Genomic DNA, 20760 nt, shown 5'->3' with positions numbered 1-20760 from the left:
TATTCTTAAAGCAGAAGTTCCCAAGCTTCAGGGTGCATAAGAATTACCTGAGGAAGCTTTCCAAGTAGGTGTATTCTCAGGACTCACCACTATAAATGCTGGTGAACTAGGTCTGTGGTTTGGACACAGAATCTGTATTTTTAAAAGCAACCAGGTGATTGTGAGGCAGGAGAGAGATGGGCCCCAGGCTGAACGTTTCTCCCCTGTGGACAGAAACTCCACAAAAGCAGGATAATGGAGGAGGCTGGGCCCTGCCCAGATAGAAGATAAGAGACCACATATTCCTCATTCTCAAAGTCAGGGAGACCTCCCTGACCACACATGCTCAGAAAGGCTCCCTGGAGGTCAAAAAGGGAGTGGGCGCCACCTCATAGTAAGTGATGCCAACTACCCATAGACCTCTTCACTAGACTCCATCTTGGCTAAGAGATGTGCACGCACACAGGGGTGGACCCTGAGATATACCAGACACGGACTCAGAACAAGGCAAAGCAAGATGATTGGTCAAAGGAAACCCAGAAGAAACGCCCCATAAAAGTGATTCAAACTGCCACGGGGTGCGACTCTCTCTCTGAGCCCCCCCCCATGTGTCTATCCACACATACTGTACCCTTTTTCCTCCTAATGGACACTTTACTTGCTTCACTACTTTCCATCTCTCTGTGGAAATTCATTCCTTCATAGCTGATGGGCCAGGGCCTTGTCACTGGTGGTCTGGTGGCTAGGATTCAGTGTTCTCACTGCCACTTCCCGACCTTAATCTCTGGTTGGGAACCGAAATCCTGCTTCAAGCCACTGCAGGCGGAGGCCACCCGAGATCAATTGCGCTGCAGGCTGCCCTCAGTCCACACTCTGAGACGTCTTTAAGTTTCTTTTCACCTCTGATTCTTGGAGTCACCTGGCTTTTCAAAATAAACAACATGGCAACTTCTCCATTTGCTTAATTAGAAGTCTTGAGAAATTCAGTGTGAACAAACAACAGGTGCCGTCTGCAAGAAGAGAATCGGGAACAAAATCAAAATATGTTCCAGTCCTTCGCTTAAGCATAGTATATAGTTGGCACCACTGCATACTAAGTTCTCAGACCCACACAGATCTGGGTTGAACTTTGAAACTTTAAAATACTGGAAAGCAATGCTATGGCAGAGAACAGGAGAATGTCATTCCTTTGACTAGCATGACAATACTTCGCTTTCATCTTCACATTATCCTGAAGTCTAAGGTAGGCAGGATGTGACTAAGGCAATGCATACAGTCACACTTCTTAATGGCATTTTTAGGGCTGACAGCAGCAGTACCAGCCCTCGGGCGCCTTTGGAATGGTAATTCTGCTAATTGGGTTTTGGAGCTAACACCTCGCTTGGACAAAGGTAGGAAGTCCCACTTTACTGAGTTGGTTCAGGATTTTCCCCTCAAGGATTTCAGCCACCTGTATTTGAAGGCAGGTTTCTTACCCCAAAAGCTTGAAGTAGAATTTAGATTTGCTTGTTCTCCTAAAAGTATAAAATCAGGTTTCAATGCCCGAGGAAAGGGAAATGAATGGATTCTTTAAAAATCTTATATTCCCGTTTCCTATTACCCTTGGATGGCTTTCTCCCAAATGCCTGATTCCCTTAATTTAAGACTTTACCTCCCCCAAATTGAGGCATGAAAAAAAATTAGTGTGAATCATTAGAGAAAATAAAAGGTTTACTTAGTTCCCCCTCCACCTTGTGTTTTAAAAAAGTATATGATGTGGTCTCTAAAGAACTAAAAGATTTAGAGTTTCATAATATTTCCGAAGACTGAACAATACTTCTCTTGGACAAGGAAAATTTTAATTTGTCCATGAACAGATTTGAGGGAAAGCAATCTGTGAAGCTCCTGAAATTATGGACATTTTTGAGCATATATTCACAGTCATTTTTTTTTTCTTAATTATCAATAAAAAAGGTTCCTCTACCTAGAAAACTTTTAACTATCCCCTCTAATAAGAAATACATTAGTTTCCGGAAATTAAGCATATCTTCAAAATTTTTAAAAGCTGGAAATCTTGTCAAGCTTTTCAGGAAAAAGGCAAAATGCCACTTGATCTCCAAAGAAGATGATTTAAATTATGTATTTCTATTTCCACAATTACAGCTATTAGCAATTGCTTGTGGGTGCTTCCATTTCAAAATCTTCTCCTTAGTCATTATAAGGAAGACTATTAAAATATCAAAGGACAGTTAGTTTCAGACTTCCCCTCAAGTAGTGCTCTCTTTTATTGATTTGTCATGTAAAATATAAACTCTTGCTGACAGAAATTGTTGGTATTTAAATCGAGAAAAAACAATTTTGTCCTTTTCTGTAATCTGCATCAGAAAAGGCAAGTGATAAAAATGTCATTTAGGCTGTTTGAAATAACTTTATCCCTCTCTAATCTGAAACACATAGACCCAAGGGATAATTCTTAAAATTTAAATAGTCCAATAACATGAAAGGAAAACTCCCACATATTCAATGCTTTAAGGTAAACTTTTAAAATATAAGGTTTTCTCTTCTTTCCTTTTTTTAAATAATTCATTCAGATGGTTGTATTTGGGAATTTTGATGTCAATCAAATCACAATCGTAAGTCTCAGGTACTTTTGAGTATTCATCTTTTAGGGTTTAGACTAAGTCATATAATATTTTAAAGTTAGTTTCCTCACCCATGGAAAGAGATGTTGAAAGACGATTATAACACACCATTGTAAAGCAATTATACTCCAATAAAGATGTAAAATAAATAAATAAATAAATAAATAAAAAGAAGCCAAACAAGAAGGATTTTCTCTGCACATTTCTTCTCTTTGTAAAATTTCTACATTGAATGTGTATGGCTCTTGAATAAGAAAATAAATTTTTTTTAAGATATATATAAAAAAAAGAGTGTATATGATGAGGAAAGGGAGTTTTTGTCCCTTTTCTTTCATTTGGGTAATCTTTAAAGCACAGCTCTAATAATACTCAGAATCTAATTTAAAATAATCAACAATTGACAAATTATTCTATCTGATATAGTGAGATCTTCAAAAACTACGATGAGAAGTAAAATCATCCTCTTCTACCTATATAAGTGTATCAATAAGTATTTTGATCTCTTCCAACCTGTTCATTCTAATTTCCCGGGTATCTGATAGATGCTTCAATATCTCCCTCTACCCACAGTAAAAAACACAGCCATAGCTTCTTCAAAATTTGGTCTGAATTAATCCTAGAGCCTCAAGAGTTCAGCTTTGGAATTAACATTAAAAGTAAGCAGTCCAATTTCTATGAACTACTAGAAACTTCTTCACATCATCCAACTTGGAAGACTAAATTCCAGAGCAATCTCTTTCCATCTTTGCACAACTCGGATTCTTACAAAATTCTACCTTTTATGAAGCTGAGATATACTGTATTTTAATCCCTATTGGCGTACTGTCTTAAGCTCATAGAGAATATCTTAAATCTCACATGTATATGCCAGCACTGTAAAAGTTTTCCAGTGTCTGTTAGGTTCTCTGAATCTTTTCTGTCAATTTAGGCATTTCTATTTCCTATAGTCATGTTTCATATGACAGGATTACTATTAAGATTCATCTTCCCACTGCTAGATCTCTACTCAATGTGAAACAGTTTACCTATGTTCTTAAAGTAAAACACTCAGATTTATACATTACTGCATCTGGTATGCTTAATATAAACGAGCATTTTCCAAAGCAGAGTCTGTAGATGCTTGGGAACCCCAAGACCCTTTCAGGGGACCACCAAGCTTAACACTATTTTTATAATAATAAGACTAAGAAATTATTTTCATCTTTCAATATGTTGACATTTACACTGATGGTGCAAAAATAATGGTGAATGAAGCTGCTTATACCATAGCATGAAAAAAGGCAGTGCATCAAACTGTACTATCAGTCTTTGTATATTTTACCCCCATACATTTACAGGAAATAAAAAGCAAATTTCATTTAAGAAAGTTCTTGATAAAGCAGTAAAAAATTATTAATTTCATTAAATGTGAATTCTTGAGTGTATGCTTTTTAACATTCTGTGTGAAGAAACACCAAGCTGTCATGTTTTCTGGAGGAAAATCTTTCATGTGATTAAGTTGTGAGTTGAGCTAGCCACTTTTATCCTGGAATACAAGAGCAACTCATAGACAAATGACTATTATTCAGACTTAGGTATTTTGGAAGACATTTTATTTTTTTGAAAACTAAGTGAAGTGAACTTGCCATTACAATGAAAACTACAGTTACTGACATTATTTGATGCTAGTGAAGATATCTGAGCTTTCAAGAGAAAATTAGAATTTCAGTAAACTTTATTTGCCACCATGACTATGACAGTTTCCCAATATTGGAAGACTTTTTTGGATAAGACTGGTGGTGATTCAGTGATTGTGATTTTTTAAAATATGGAATAATGAAATATACCAACAATTGGAAAATCTACATAACTTAGTGAACTGATATCTTATAAATGATTGATACATGATGTCACAAATTCATTAATGGTTGTCAAAGATGCATTAAAGTGTAAGATAAACCAGCAGATTTTAATGTGACAGAGTACACAAAGTTCATTCCTATTGTTTTAGATTCAACATTGCAATTTACCTTTAAAAAATTACTGTTTGTCAAGTTTTGACATAGCATCAAAGAACAATAACTAAAAAGGCTATTAAAATACTTCTCCATTTCCTAATTACATATCTGTTTGAAGCCAGATTTTTTTTAATATACGTCAATCAAAACGATTGAATGATGAGGCAGATATGAGACTCCTCCTATCATTAAGCCAGATAGTAGAGATTTGAAAACATGGAAAACAATGCCACATTTCAAAAAAAATATTTTAAGTTGACAAGTCATTGTGTGTATTATTTTTAATGAATTAATAAATATTTTTAAATTGAGACACAGATGTAGAGAACAAATATATGGACACCAAGCGGGGAAAGCGGCGGGGGTGTGGGAGTGGTGGGATGAATTGGGCGATTGGGATTGACACGCATACACTGATGTGTATAAAATGGATGACTGATAAGAACCTGCTGTATAAAAAAATAAATGAAAAAAAAAGAAGGAAAAAAATATTTTTAAACTTTTCTAGTTAGCTTTTTAAAAAATGTATTTGATTCAAGTATAGTTGATTTACAATGTTGTGTCAGCTTTTATTTCTAACATGCTAAATATTGATGCCTATGACCCATATACACAAGTTTTTTGAAGCCCTCAATAAGTTTTAAGAGTGTACAGAGGTACTTTACACCAAATGTTTGAGAACCACTTATGCAGAGAATTATGAAGGTACTAGATCCTTGTTCTGGGGAAATTCCCTGGTGGTCCAGTGATTAGGACTCTGAGCTTTCAGTGCCGGGGTGGGAGGTCAATCCCTGGTTGGAGAACTAAAATCCTGCAAGCCACGCCACGCGGCCAAAATAAAAAGAAGAAGAAAATAAATCCTTAAATCCTTGTTCTGGAAACCTTGTCTCTCAGACACATACACACTTGCTCTGTGTTGTGGGAGGGACGAGATCAGTAGCAGGTCACATCAACTCCAGCAAATCTCCTACTTCTGCAGTTCCTTGCTACATTGTCTTGTACCGTTGAAAATGTAATAGATACAGGGTGGATATGGTAGGTCTTAGAATGTCAGAACCTGGAACACCTATCATCTTCTGATCCAAGCAGCTCATGTTCAAAACAGTTAAATTGTAAATTAGTTATCGAATGTTATTCAATTGGCTGATGCCATCGCTTGTTTGTGAACTGGATCTCACGTCTCCTAATAGGTTGCTTACGAGTCAGTACTAGATGGCTGATAGCCGTAAGTCAGGCCGGGACTCAGAAAGGAATCTCAGTTAAATGTGAAGGTTTGGGGTATATCTGTGGGCACACAGAAGAATTTAACCTGTGAGAGTAGTGAGGGGGCAGAAGAAAGCTGAAGTAGGTCCAATAAGTGAGCATAGGGTAAAACTTTAGTTAATGTTTATCAAGAATAATATAAAGAATAGAAAGCCAGGAGAAAGGTACTACTATTGTTTTGAATACCCACAGTGGTTATATTAGGAACCATTGGGTTACATTAGGAAGCTCTACCTGAAGGAGAGGCACCACATTAATCTCTTCATATAATTTAACACATTCTATCATCGTAACAACTCTGTAAAGCAGGTATTCTCCATTTATCAGCTAGGAAATAGAGGTCTAGAGAGGTGAAATATGATTTCAGGATTACACAAATGGATCATGCAATCTTGCATCAAAAGTGGGATTTGAAGTTACGGTCTTTCTTATTCTGGATCCCCTCCCTAAGAAAATCTGGTAGATACAATATTCTGCCTTCAGGGAACTTTCACCTCTGGCTTTAAATTGTGCTATCCTCTTCCCTCTTCTTTTGGGGGTGGGGGAGGCATTGGTGGTGGGAGGGGGAAGAGACTGATAGAAATACATGAATGTGTAATTAGCTTTTATATTCATCTATAGTTAGGGGACATTTTACTTTTGCTTTATGAATCATGAATTACAAGTAGACGGGGATAAACAACAAGTGTGTTTTTAAGAAAAGAAACCCAATTTTACTGAACGTTCTCATTGCTTGAACTCTTAGCACAGAAACAGTTAAATGCTACCAAGAAATAATGAACAATCTTGCATTACATATAATATTCATGGAAATTTAGAGGTGAGGTTGTGTTCCTTTGTGGGGACCCACAGCTAGACACTTGACATCCCACAATTTCCGCCCTACTTCTAAGTCAGTTTAATTCACATTACATGTAAGAGTACATACGTTAGATAATATATTTTAAATTATAACTTAGCATGTAAAAATCACCATACAACTAAAAATCACAAAGCCGGAGTCTGATTCAGTGAGATGAACTTGGGCTCTGAAATTTAAATCAGTTTCTCAAGAGTTGACCACCTAAGGCAGGGTTCAAACAAAGCCTGAAGTCTTCAAGGTTTGCAGGAGAAAATTAGTAAGTGAGTTTCCCCGCAGAGGTGTGAAGTCATCAGGCCAAGGTAATACTTCTCAGAGGTGTAACTGCTGTGTGTGGGGGTAAGGTGGAGGTGATGGGGTAGAGGTAGGGTGGAGGTAGGGTGGAGGTGATGGGGTGGAGGTAGGGTGGAGGTGAGAGGGTAGAGGTAGAGTGGAGGTGATGGGGTGGAGGTAGGGTGGAGGTGATGGGGTGGAGGTAAGGTGGAGGTGAGAGGGTAGAGGTAGGGTGGAGGTGATGGGGTGGAGGTAGGGTGGAGGTGATGGGGTGGAGGTAAGGTGGAGGTGAGAGGGTAGAGGTAGGGTGGAGGTGATGGGGTGGAGGTAGGGTGGAGGTGATGGGGTGGAGGTAAGGTGGAGGTGAGGGGGTAGAGGTAGGGTGGAGGTGATGGGGTGGAGGTAGGGTGGAGGTGAGAGGGTAGAGGTAGGGTGGAGGTGAGGGGGTGGAGGTGAGGGGGTGGAGGTAGGGTGGAGGTGATGGGGTGGAGGTAAGGTGGAGGTGAGAGGGTAGAGGTAGGGTGGAGGTGATGGTGTGGAGGTAGGGTGGAGGTGAGGGGGTGGAGGTAAGGTGGAGGTGAGGGGGTAGAGGTAGGGTGGAGGTGATGGGATGGAGGTAGGGTGGAGGTGAGAGGGTAGAGGTAGGGTGGAGGTGAGGGGGTGGAGGTGAGGGGGTGGAGGTAGGGTGGAGGTGAGAGGGTAGAGGTAAGGTGGAGGTGAGAGGGTAGAGGTAGGGTGGAGGTGATGGGGTGGAGGTAGGGTGGAGGTGAGGGGGTGGAGGTGATGGGGTGGACGTAGGGTGGAGGTGATGGGGTGGAGGTAGGGTGGAGGTGATGGGGTGGAGGTAGGGTGGAGGTGATGGGGTTGGAGGTAGGGTGGAGGTGATGGGGTGGAGGTAGGGTGGAGGTGATGGGGTAGAGGTGGGGTGGAGGTGAGAGGGTAAAGGTAGGGTGGAGGTGAGGGGGTTGGAGGTAGGGTGGAGGTGATGGGGTGGAAGTAGGGTGGAGGTGATGGGGTTGGAGGTAGGGTGGAGGTGATAGGGTGGAGGTAGGGTGGAGGTGAGGGGGTTGGAGGTAGAGTGGAGGTGATGGGGTGGAGGTAGGGTGGAGGTGATAGGGTGGAGGTAGGGTGGAGGTGAGGGGGTGGAGGTGATGGGGTGGAGGTAGGGTGGAGGTGAGGGGGTGGAGGTAGGGTGGAGGTGATGGGGTGGAGGTAGGGTGGAGGTGAGGGGGTGGAGGTGATGGGGTTGGAGGTAGGGTGGAGGTGAGGGGGCGGAGGTAGGGTGGAGGTGAGGGGGTGGAGGTGATGGGGTTGGAGGTAGGGTGGAGGTGAGGGGGCAGAGGTAGGGTGGAGGTGAGGGGGTGGAGGTGGGGTGAAGGTGGGGGCGTCGGAAACCGTAGTACTTTGCAGGTTGGTCCCTGGGGACGGGCTGACACCTGGTGTTGTAGTAAAATTCTTGACCTCTAATCACAGCCCCCTACACCACATCCTGTGAGACGTGTTGAAAAGCATCGCTCCCAGTTTACTGACTTTTCTGTTTTGACTTGTTCATTATTGTAGAAGATACATGATAAGGAGCAAGAACTCAGTTTTCAAGGCCTAGTCGAGTTCGAAGGAAGTCCACTCCTCAAAGGAACCTTGGAGGAAAAGAAAAAAAAATAAAGAAAGAAAGAAAAGAAAAGAAATCTCTTTTATCCTATAGTAACTTCCAGGAAATCTCCAAAAACCGAAATAGTTAATTTGTAAGCTCCCTTTCATTTTTTCCTAAACAGTGCCACCTACTGTCCATTTGAAGTCATCAGGAGGCTTGCTGGCGAGGACCAAAGAGAAATAAAGAAAGGGGAAAAAAGGAACAGAGAAAATTAACTCCCAGCCTTGGGTCATTGGAAGAAAGATGAGAAAAGACCATTACGAAGCAAAAATAAGTATTTTGACTCGTTATCTGTTTAAAAGACTCGCGAGAAGCAAAAGTCACTTAAGACAGTCCCTTAAAATAGCTTTTTTTAAGGGCGCTATTTTGGAGTCCTCTAGAGGACGGTTTTTATTTTGTTTTATTTTCTTTATAATGCTCGCTGTTGGCGTATTTTAATGTTAGGGGACCAGGTTAAGAAAAAATACAATTATTTTTGTACTTTTTCGCTCACCCAAAGCGAAACTTCCATGTAAAAGGGACTTTTGACACTAGACATCAGCTCAGAAACTTTTGAGTTGGTGGGAAGAAAGGGTTAACAAGTGGTAGAGCAGTCACGGATCTTTTAGAGTTTCAGCCGGCTTTCGGAGGCTCCAGGTGTATACACACACACACAAACACACACACGCACACACGCACACACACCTCCCAGCTCTCTCTCCCCAGGGCAGTTACTTAGCCTAAGGGCACCATTTGGTCTTAAAGCAAATTACTTAAACAGAACTGGCAGGGCATCGCGAAGTGGGAATCCTTGTAGCTCAGAGGAGTCAGTCTACACAGCGTGGCCTCCTGGCTCCACTGCTGGAGGAAAGGAGGGAATCAGGTGGTGGCCAGCATGTGTGCACAACATTTCTCTGCACACGTTTGCAATCAAGTTAATTGAATTCATTGGCGTTTAGAACCGGCCGCTAGCTCAGAGAGAGCTTTGAATGGCCAATTTCTCTCTCCCTCTCCTCCTCCCCGTCTCCCGCCCGCCCACGCTCCCAGTTCCCTCCCCTCCGGGTTCCCCAGTCCGCACCTCCCTTCTCCACTCCCCTCACCCCCACTCCCTCCTCCGCCCTATTAAAACACCCACCAGCTCACTTGTTAAGACCCCCTTAAGTTGGAGGAGGCAGAAAGGCAACAACCGCGAGGAAGGAGAAGTCAAGACGTCTGGAAAGAATTACCCAGTCCTGGCTTCCAGCAGCCCATTGAACCAGGGACTTGAACCAGCCCCAGCCAAAGACTTTCTCCCGATTCTACGCTTCCTGGGTTCTGCTGAGTTTTCACCAGGCGTTTGTTTTTTTTTTTTTTTAATACGAAGAAGAGACTTTCCGATATTAGGGGAGGGGGAACTAGAGCATAAAATAAAATAAAGTTAATTTATTTTCAAAGCACAGATAACATTTTCTTTAAGAGTTAGAAGATTGAAGTGCAACGGAAATATTAAAAAAATACTAGTGATTTTTTTTAAGTGAGGGAGACCTAAGCATTTAAGACTCCCCCATCCTTTTTAAATGTTGTTTTTAATTTTTTTATTTTTTTTGGCCGGTCGTCTCAAATTCATCTGATCTCCTATTACCTCAGTTTTGGAAACTGCCCGCCACCGACCCTCCGGGACCACACAGACAGGCTGAGGACAACTTTATGACCAAGAGCTGAACAAGGTACGTTACACTGGCGCGATTTGGTGAACGGTGAGGGTCCTCGAATAGGCCAGGGAGAGGGAAGACATTATTCACGTTAAGAGTTAAAAACAAATTTAAGTCAGTTTTCGACAGAAAAGTTTGAGGTCTGAAAATTTCCAACAGACTGCAAATCAGGGGATATTTCAGATCACTGTCAGGCTTAGCAACATTTCCTCTGTTTTCTCCCATCCCTGCGGCGCTCGCCAGAAATCCGCTGCCTTTCTGGAACACAGGTAACCTCTTTGCCTGGGAAAGGCTGCAAGTCCTTGGATGTACTTTTCCATTCCGCATCTTCCCGAGCTGCAGAGGGGCTCACGAGTTAGGAAACAAGAATTTCCACTGTGTATGGAAAATGCATTCCGCGGAGCCTCCCCCTTCCCCCTTATTCCCATCACTTCTCTTCTTTTTTTCCCACACATTCTCTGTGGGCAGGAAAGCCCTGGACAGCCTAGCGCGTTTTGCAAGTGGGAAGCCTGTTTCTTACTTGGAATGCAAAGGGTTAAAGCGATCCTGGGTCCCAGCTCTGGCCCCAGAGAAGGAGGGTCCTTCGCCACCTCCTCGCAAGCTACCGGCCTCGTTCGGCCACTCCCCGTCTTCCCCTGGCCTCCCTCCTTTGCACTCCCCGCACCCCATTAAAGTGTCACTGTGGGTCTGTCCGGGCTCAGCCCGGCTCCAGAAGCCATACTACGGTCTGGGGTCCCTGACCCAAGCAGTGGCACTCGGAGACCCGAGCGAGAGGAGGGCGCGCATCCCTCCTCTCGGCTGCAGGGCTGCCCGCCGGCCCGCGAGGGCAGGGCGTGCGCGGGGACCGCGTGCTGCGCGCAAGCAGCTGCAGCGTCCCGGGAGCCAATTCCGACGTGGCAAAGAGCACGCTGGCGCCTCTTTCCGCAGCTGCAGCGCGGGACACAGTCGGGTGGGGATTTGGGGGTGCCTTCCCGAGCGCCCAGCCCCGGGTGGGGGATGGGCTGTGGGAGCCGGGGTGAAGGTGGGAGGCGAGCCAGAGGCTAGGTTGGGATGGATAATCAACACCTTGGGCGGAATTCGTCACGGTGGTTCCCGCCCAGCGCGAGCGAGGGCTACAAAATGGGTCCCTGTGAACCGGAGGGCGGGTCTGAAAGGAGGGTCTGTGTGAGAGCGAGGACTGAGAGGCTAGAGGCTTTTCCTCAGGCTGAGGATACGCAGCCGAGGGGAAGTGGCTCTGAAGGGATAATGAAGGCTGGAAAGAGAGGCTGGGAGCTGAGAGGCGGTGCCTGGGGAGGAGGGTTTTCAAGACCTGGGTCCTATTACACAGCCTTAGGTGCCAGCTTCCCGCGGCCGCTCCCTCCATCCCCCAGACGCCCGCGCTAAGTACTTGGGAGTCACCAACCCCACGCGCCTCTGGCTGGAGTGAGCTGCTACAGCCCTGCTCCCAGGAGGTGGGTGTAGGAGCTCTGCTGGCTCCTCCCTGCCCGGTTCCACACCCTTGGGGGCCATTGCTGCCGGGTGTCTCCCTAACAGCTGCCCAGAAAGGCTACACTACTCCAACCCACGTGACTGGCCTGGGATTGCCTTTGACGTCACACCTAGGGGGGAGGTGTGACGCAATAGGTCGAGAAGTCCTGATTGGCGACCGAGGGCTTCCCCAACTTGAGGCCTGAGTATATATACACTTTCAGCTCAGCCTTAAGAGTAAAGCCAGGGAAGTCGGTAGTTGAACATTGCTGGAAAAGGGAAGCGACAGATAAGAACAACTTCACGGCCCACTGTAGATTTCAAGGCTTTTTTCCGGCAGATTTCTTATTGTAGTGAAGGCATAGGATAATGTACCTTTGAAGGTTTAAAACAGGATTGAGATTTTTTGAAAAGGTCATTTTAACAAAATATTGTAAAGGTCAGCACACATTCAAACATGCCAATGATGAAAGGCTAAAAATTAAAATGTGTATTTACATAGAATTGGGTAGAACAAATAGTTATGCCCATCAAACTATTTGTAGATACAATTGAAAATGTGACAGAATCGGTTTGAAAAGAACTCTTCACTTCTAAACTTTTTTTTCCTTTCATTCCAATTTGTGCAAATTGAATCATTCATTACATTAGTTTTCACTGCATTATTCTAGAAGCTAAATAAGATTACTCAGGCAGCTGAAATACTGTCTTTTTTTTTTAATACTTATCATATCCCACCAAAGGTTTTCCTAATATTTTGGCTATTCTTTTAAATTTTCAATAAAGTTTAACTCTTTGAAGTACAAATTTTAGTATGTGTAGTTGTGTATGCATTAAGCAATATTGGGGCTAATAATTCAAAATTCTGAGACATTTCTGGATTAGAGCATTATAATGAGGATATCATTTCTCCTGTTTTCTTTCTCTTATTTATATAACATCTGAGTTGGGTGAACAGAAAAGCTTATTGTAGAAGTGTTGACCTGTAAATTACCAGAATTACTTGTATTGTACCTAGAACTGAATCCTTTCTTATCAGAGAAAGCTATGGTGTTTATAAGAATTCAAGGTCTTAAACCAGTGACTAGCATCAAATTTGAATGTCACTCTCCACAAAACGTTTAGTCAGCTACCTTCCTGGAAAACAAGAATTGTGCAACAAATGAGTAACAGACTTACTAGAAAGTAAGTCATATCGAAACTAATCATTAATGTTAAGTCTGTAGAATAGTCCCACGATGTTGAATTTCATAAATATTTTTTTGCCCATGGTTTCCTTATCAGCTAAGTTTATTTTGAAGAAATATTTCTTGAATTGTTAAATTCATGCCTGTCACTGATTCATTTATTTTCTATCATTGGCACTGTGAAGAAAGGCCTTATTTATGGATTAATGGGGAGATCCCCTTTAGCAAAGCTATATTACACAGTTATATATATATATATATATATATATATATATATATATATATTTTTTTTTTTTTTTTTTTCCGGTACGCGGGCCTCTCACTGTTGTGGCCTCTTCCGTTGCGGAGCGCAGGCTCAGCGGCCATGGCTCACGGGACCAGCCGCTCCGCGGCATGTGGCATCCTCCCGGACGGGGGCACGAACCTGTGTCCCCTGCATCGGCAGGTGGACTCTCAACCACTGCGCCACCAGGGAAGCCCCACAGTTATATTTTTAATCTAAGAACAAGTAGAATATTACATTATTAACTTCTTGAGTTTTATACAATGTGGGAGCTATGAGTTAATGTAATTGCAGAATAGAGCATGAACCCCATTGTCCCTTTCTGGGTTCTCTTTTTATCCATGCACACCCAAGCTGTGTTCCACGAAGAGGCTGTAAGGACAGAACCAGTGGCAGTGCTAGGACAGCTGAATGGGGGGACAGCTCCCTGCAGGAAAATCATTTCCATCACCCCAGTTTGGTTTTAATCCTTTCCTCTGTAGCAGCAATCTGCATAGACTTAGTATCATCCCACTGCATATACCTTAAATTCAATAATATTTTGAATGTTACCTATAACTTAATGTTAGCTATAACATGTGGAGTTTATATATATACTGCCTTACAATCTAAGAAAATGTCACTGATATATGAGTCAAAATAAATACAAGGTCAAACTCAAATATTTTTCAATTTAAATAATAAAATATTTAGAAATGAATGTCTCTTAAAAGCGTAATCTGTACTGCAGTTTATTTAAAAATGAACAAGATGTAGTGCATATCTAAATCGAATTCATCATAGAAAAAGCATACTCAGAGAAGTTTAGGTTTTTTTTTTTTAATTTATTTTTGGCTGTGTTGGGTCTTTGTTGCTGCATGCGGGCTTTCTCTAGTTGCGGTGAGCGGGGGCTACTCTTCGTTGCGGTGCGCGGGCTTCTCATTATGGTGGCTTCTCTTGTTGCGGAGCATGGGCTCTAGGCGCGCCGGGCTTCAGTAGTTGTGGCTCGCGGACTCTAGAGCTCAGGCTTAGTAGTTGTGGCACGCAGGCTCTAGAGCGCGGGCTCAGGAGTTGTGGTGCACGGGCTTAGTTGCTCTGTGGCATGTGGGATCTTCCCGGACCAGGGCTTGAACCCATGTCCCCTGCATTGGCAGGAGGATTCTTAATCACTACGCCACCAGGGAAGTCCCTGAAAGAAGTTTTTAAATAACCACAGTATAAGGCAAAATGCAATCTGGCCCATAAAGAAGTAAAGTAATAGCTACTATTTATCACATGTCTAATACGTATCAGGCATTGAAGTAGATACTTGACATACATTATATCTAGTATCCCTCCTGCCCACCAAAGAAAACTTTATGAAAAAAAGGAACCTTGCCTCAGAAAGCTTAAGTAACCCACTCAAAGTCACAGTGTTAATAAGGAGAGTGGATGAAATTTAATACAGGAATTCTTGAATATAACACCCTTGAGCTGGACTATACTGCAGCTGGGTTAGTCAAGTTTTATGGGGGTTCACCCTGAGGAGAAAACACATCTGATTGAGAGAGATCAGGAAAGATTTCATGAAGAAATTTGGCATTGTGGTATATATGGCTACATAGGGAATGACCTGTAGAGACAGGGCCCATGATGGAGTAACATGTAGAGCTAGGATTCCATGCTAAGTCTTCCTGTAATTTCCCCCTTTGCCACAGCGAACTTTAGGATGAAGTTTAGGATGGCAAAATTCAGGAACCAATAGGGCAGTTGGGAGAATGGACATCTTAGAAAGTCTTTGATCAATACAGCTGGTGCAAATGAAGAGAAATCTGAAATGTAAAGTTCTGGATCCAGAGACAGCTCAGGTGACAAGGTCTTCGAAAGGTGTATTGCCTAACCCTGCAAGCTCTGGTCCAGGTCTCTGCTAGAGTAAGTGCAGTGGGACTGGAAAGACAAAGGCCAGCTTCAAAGCCAGAGAGGGAGAGGAGGTCAGAAAGGGAGAAGGGGAGGGTCATGTGCTCTAACGTGTAGAGTGCTGGGAGAGTTCATCTGGGTACTTCTCTTAGGATTTCTAGTTGAGGATGGTAGCAGAGGCAATACACCTGAGGAATGTATAACAATGCAAATGAGATCATGAAAGTTTTCATAGACTTTAAGCCAGTGATTGCCAAACTTTGTCACAATGAGAATTACTTAAAGAGATTTAAAAACTCCTGATGCCCTTGTAGCACCCCATGCCAATTAACTGGGAATGTTTCAGGAGCCACACGTCAGTAATATTTACAGATTCCCTGGTGATTTGGATGTACATCAACATTTGGGAACCACTGCTTTTTGATCTTTTGCTCACCATGCTTTCTAATCCACTGTTAGCAGACAAATGGCCACAAGCAGAATATGTCTTGTTACAAAGAAGTACATTTCCATATGCTTTGCTAGTGTCACCTGCCTAAGTAAATATTCCTAATTCTAATCATTCTACATGACTTGAGGCCTATTTCCCCCTCCTCCCACACGACACCAGTTTAAGAGTAAAGAAAACCTGTGTTCTAAAACCATTTCTGCTATTTATTTATATTAGATGTGATCTTGAGCCATGCATTCACTAAACAAACATTTTAAAAAGTATCTCCTGTTGTCCTTTGTGCTTTTGTCTGTTTAAATATTGGCTACAAGTAAAAGGACATTGATCTTGTCTTTATTAGATTTTGCGTGTCAGTCCCTGAGATCAATCTATTCCCTGAGTAAAGCTTACTCTAAATGTGCCTTTTACCCCTTTGTACTGTGATACTAGGCAACAACGAGATACCTCGCAGAAGTAGAAAGTGCAAGTGTTACTTGTGCAAGAGTAACTGTTCCTTTATGTTAAGATATTGAAGCCATTAATATCCCATTAACGCTGCAATAAATATATGTATTCCTTACCTGGTTACAGTAAGCCTGCAAAAGGTATCATTCCCATTTTGCAGTTGAGGAAATGAGGCTCAGAGAGTAGATCCCAATATCACTTTGCTCTTTGCATTCACCCTTGTTCAGGTGACTATGATGAGACTGCCCACAGTGCAGCCTGCATCCATCCTTCTTCTAGACACTCAGCCCTGGTTAAAATCATTAAAATGAACAAATTGAATTATACCCCAAAATATTTGATGTCAGGGATATTAATTGTCCAAGGACACATGGCTCTCATTCATAGACCCCTCAAGTGCTTTGTTTAAAGTTGGATGGTTAATATGAGGCAGAACTTGGGCTTGAATCCATTTCTTCCCTGCCCTGTTATTCTTTCCATTATGCCAGAGTTACCCCTTGTTAACTAACAAACAACAGCTTAAAGGGGAGGAGAGTCAGGCTGATTAGGTAGGTACTGGCAGGGTATTAACCCGCAGAGAGCTGACATCACTGAGCTCTGCTGATAATTTCTTTTTAGGTATTTAAATGAGCTCCATCTTTTAATCTCATAATTAGGTGAAGTCCATATGACTAGTTCCATTTTATAGATGAAGAAACTGAAGATGACAAGTATTATGTAGCTTGTTCGAGGTTACCCAATCTTTAAAAGAAACCATTAAAAGATAGGAGTCTATTCCAACTCAGTCTGGTTCCAGAGGCCAATATATGTGGGTGTGTACACCCAAACACACACATACACACACACACTCACAAGTCATTAGCACTAAACACAAAGCGGAGTGTAGATTAATGGACAATAAATATTGTAAGACAACTAGAGTTTAAATGGATAAAAAGATGATCTCATTATCCCTCATGCTCCAAACTTGACCCCTGAACTCATAAGATTACTCAGACTACAACTTATAATTTCAGGAAATGCTGTTAGGGATCATTTGCCTTTTTTTTTTTTTTTTTTTTTGGCGGTACGCGGGTCTCTCACTGTTGTAGCCTCTCCGGTTGCGGAGCACAGGCTCCAGACGCGCAGGCTCAGTGGCCATGGCTCACGGGCCCAGCCGCTCCGCGGCATGTGGGATCTTCCCGGACCGGGGCACGAACCCGTGTCCCCTGCATCGGCAGGTGGACTCTCAACCACTGCGCCACCAGGGAAGCCCCCATTTGCCTTTTTAAAGTCTGTTACCCAAAGGTCTTGTAGAGCCTGTCTGGTACCCTCTACAATCATGACCTTTAAATAGCTGGGCAGGAAATCATAGAACTGGTTTTAAAAGAAGGAAAAAACCTGCTGGATGAAGGATACCCTTAAGGGCTCAGCATATTCATTGCCCCTGCAGCAAAGATAGAGGAGGGCCCTGTGCTCTGTCAGTCTGCATTGACAACGTGGGTCCACATGATTTATTCACTTATTTAAAATGTGTTTATTGAGTACCTACTATGTGCCACACCTTGTTTTATGATACAGGAATACACAGTTAATTGAGATACGCAAGTCCCTATGGCCAAAGAGTGTTCTTAGTGTAACTTAGAAAATCAAACAGGGTCAGAAGACAGAGTGACAGGGAGTGAAGAGAGGGCAGGGTGGAGGAGTCTTTTTTTTTTTTAATGTTTCCTTTTATTAAAAAACTTTTTTTTGGAGTATAGTTGATTTACTGGAGGAAACACTTTGGAAGGAGTGGTAAGCTAGGGCCTCTCAGAAGAGGTATCACTTGGCCTAATGCCTGCAGCCTTTCCTAGATGCTGACTTGACTCATTTGAATTCACTTTAACTTCTCCCTGATCCAAAACAGAAGGCCCCCTTCATGAAAGCTGAGGGAACTCAGTTCTCACCACTGCACTAGGGCAGTGAGAGCAGCTGGTATTCTCTCTCATCCGCCATTTGCTGTCTGGTTAATACAAGGAAGGTCAAGGGGAGGAAAAGGCTCTGATGCCCAATGACCTATAGAGTCCCACTTGGGGTATACGAGCAAACAGCAAGGCTTATATCTGCTCTACAGATGAAACCAATGGAAACCGAAGCACCTCTCTTATGGTTAAACAGGATTTTGACTGTTGGCATTAAGAGCATCACTAATGCCACGTAGGTGGAACCACCAGCCAGCTCCCTTTCGGACAACATCATTCCAGGTCCCTTTTGACTGTACGCACATAGGAAGGTATAGGACCCCAGCAATCTTCTCTGAGTACAGGCTGGTGTTGTATCTGTACCTGAGTACATGATATCCATTTTTCCATTACAGCAGGAAAACAGTTTTCAATGTTCTTTTCTAATCTTTCCTTACGCGACATGTTTATTAATCAGAAGCAAAAGGATGTTGCCTATTTTGTCATGAAGGTTCACATCTGTTCAGCCAACATTTATTTACTGAGGACAGTCTAGTCACCTGGCATTATGCCACCATGTGAACCTACTCCTGGTTGTGTGATTTGGGGTAAGTTACCTAAATACTCAGTCTTGGTTGCCTTGTCATATATATATGTGATTTGTAACATGCGATTAACAGTATATTTACCACCTAAAGTTATTAAAATTAAATAAGATTTTGCTGTTCAAGTAAACAAAACTTGCTTCAATGCCTGGAGCCTAGTAAATGATGAGTAAAAGTTAGCTGACATAACAATGATGCCAATGATGATATTTAGGAATAAAGTCACATCTATCATTCAGCAATTATTTCCTGAATACCAGCCATAACCCAGGCAATGTTCTATGTCCTTGGGGCACATTAGTGAAAAAAATATATATAAAATCTGTTGATTTTGTGGAGTTTACATTAAGGTGCACCAAGCTATTCTTTAACACTTGGTTTGGCCTAGAATTCTGTGAAGACTAGTCCTTGGTGAATAATTGGTATCAAGTCCAAGAGCAACTTAAAAATCAATTAATAGACTAAAGTCTAATCCTGGGCAAAAAAAAATCCAAGTTTTATATTTTCACTCTTTATGGGAGGTAGATTTCTAAGTCTTCTATCAGCAAATGATCTGGGGTGAAACTAACCATATTTTCCAATTTAGCAATAAACCATATGTCTGAGAAGGAGGGTTTGCTTATGAAACAGAGTATTTGAATTGGGGATTGTCTCAGAAAGTCTCACACATATGGTGCCCATATCTCTGAAATTATAAAGAAACATCCTGTGCGTCAGTCCCTGAGATCAATCTATTCCCTCAATGCAGCTGGCTCTTTAACCCTTTGGCCTGTACTGAGATGCTACATGTGTCGTGCTAGGCAACAACGCGATACCTTGCAGAAATAGAAAGGTTCTATTGCTGCAGTTTACTAGCAATTTTTCCCAGGCTGAAAAAGGACATTCTGTAGACTCCTATGATGTAAGAGGGTGTTCCCACTTCAGCAGTGGCCAGCAGATGCTATGCGAACACTCTCTGCGTCCACACGTGCTGATAAAAGCAAGGAAAATGTGAATAATGGAAAAGAATAGCAGGCGGTTCTTTTGCTGGCTATGCTGATTTGAAACACAAGCAGAACACACTTTTAAGCTTCTCCCAGGCAGAGAGTTTTAGTCGCCTTGAAATTTTTCACTCTTGGGAGAATGACTCATGTCTTGGAAAAGACAAGTTCCTAGTCTGGTGCTCCCAGAACCTTTAGGCCTTAGTTAATGTACACTTTGGGAGTTTTCAGCATCCGATCAGAAGTTTTAATTAACAAGGGATGCTGTGCTCTCTTGCCTTTCATTGAAAACTCAGCATTTCACCATTGCCCAGCAGCTTGACCTTTCCATTTGTGTCGTGATTACCTTTATCAGGGTACTTGTTGCATTCTATGAAATCCTATATACGTGCTAAAAGTGGAACGCACATTTGGTTTTTGTTTTGCTTTGTTTTTTTAGCTTCCATGTTAGCTGATACTTTGTATTGTGTTTCTGATTTTTTAAAAACAGTTTCACAAACACTTTGATTTTGCTCCTCACTGTAGCCCTGTGAAGGGTTGTTGACAAGTACCATCATCTCCATTTCACAAAGAAAAATAACGTCCACAAGCTCAAACCCTGGTCTCCAGCCTGCTCTGCATTACTTAGATTGTAATGAGTTTGGGAAGCTAAACCCAAAATGAGTAATGGGCACACAAACAAACACAAACTCAAAAATTATTTCTTGTTAACATAAGAGTCCAAGGCAGGTATTCCTGATTGGTGGCATTGGTGGCTGGCTTCCTTCCATATGGCAGTTCAAGGAAGCTCCCTCTATCTTTGGGCTCTGCAATCCCTTAGGACCTGTCGATATGTACATCAAGACTGTGGAGGGAAAAGAGATATTGCAGGAGGCCCATTCTCCCCCTTAAAAGCCCTATTGGAAGTGGCACGTCTCAGATTAACAAAGGCTGGAATGCCATGGCCACATCAAGCAGTCTGCTCAGAAGGAGTGGAAACACAGTTGGTGAGCAGTCACAGTAAGCTACCCTAAAGTGTAATGCATACCCGCTCAGGACCACCTCAGTGATGACCACAGGGGCGAGAATGTGAATGGTGGCACTTGGAGCTGAGGGATGTGATGGCCACACAGCTAGTAAACCAAGATGTTAATAGGTTTTATGTCCACTTTCAATTTTTTTTTTTTTTGCGGTACGCGGGCCTCTCACTGTTGTGGCCTCTCCCGTTGCGGAGCACAGGCTCCGGAAGCGCAGGCG

This window comes from Leucopleurus acutus, assembly GCF_964270905.1.
Source record: "Leucopleurus acutus genome assembly, chromosome: 17".
NCBI lineage: Eukaryota > Metazoa > Chordata > Mammalia > Artiodactyla > Delphinidae > Leucopleurus > Leucopleurus acutus.
Note: the sequence above shows the minus strand (reverse complement) of the source record.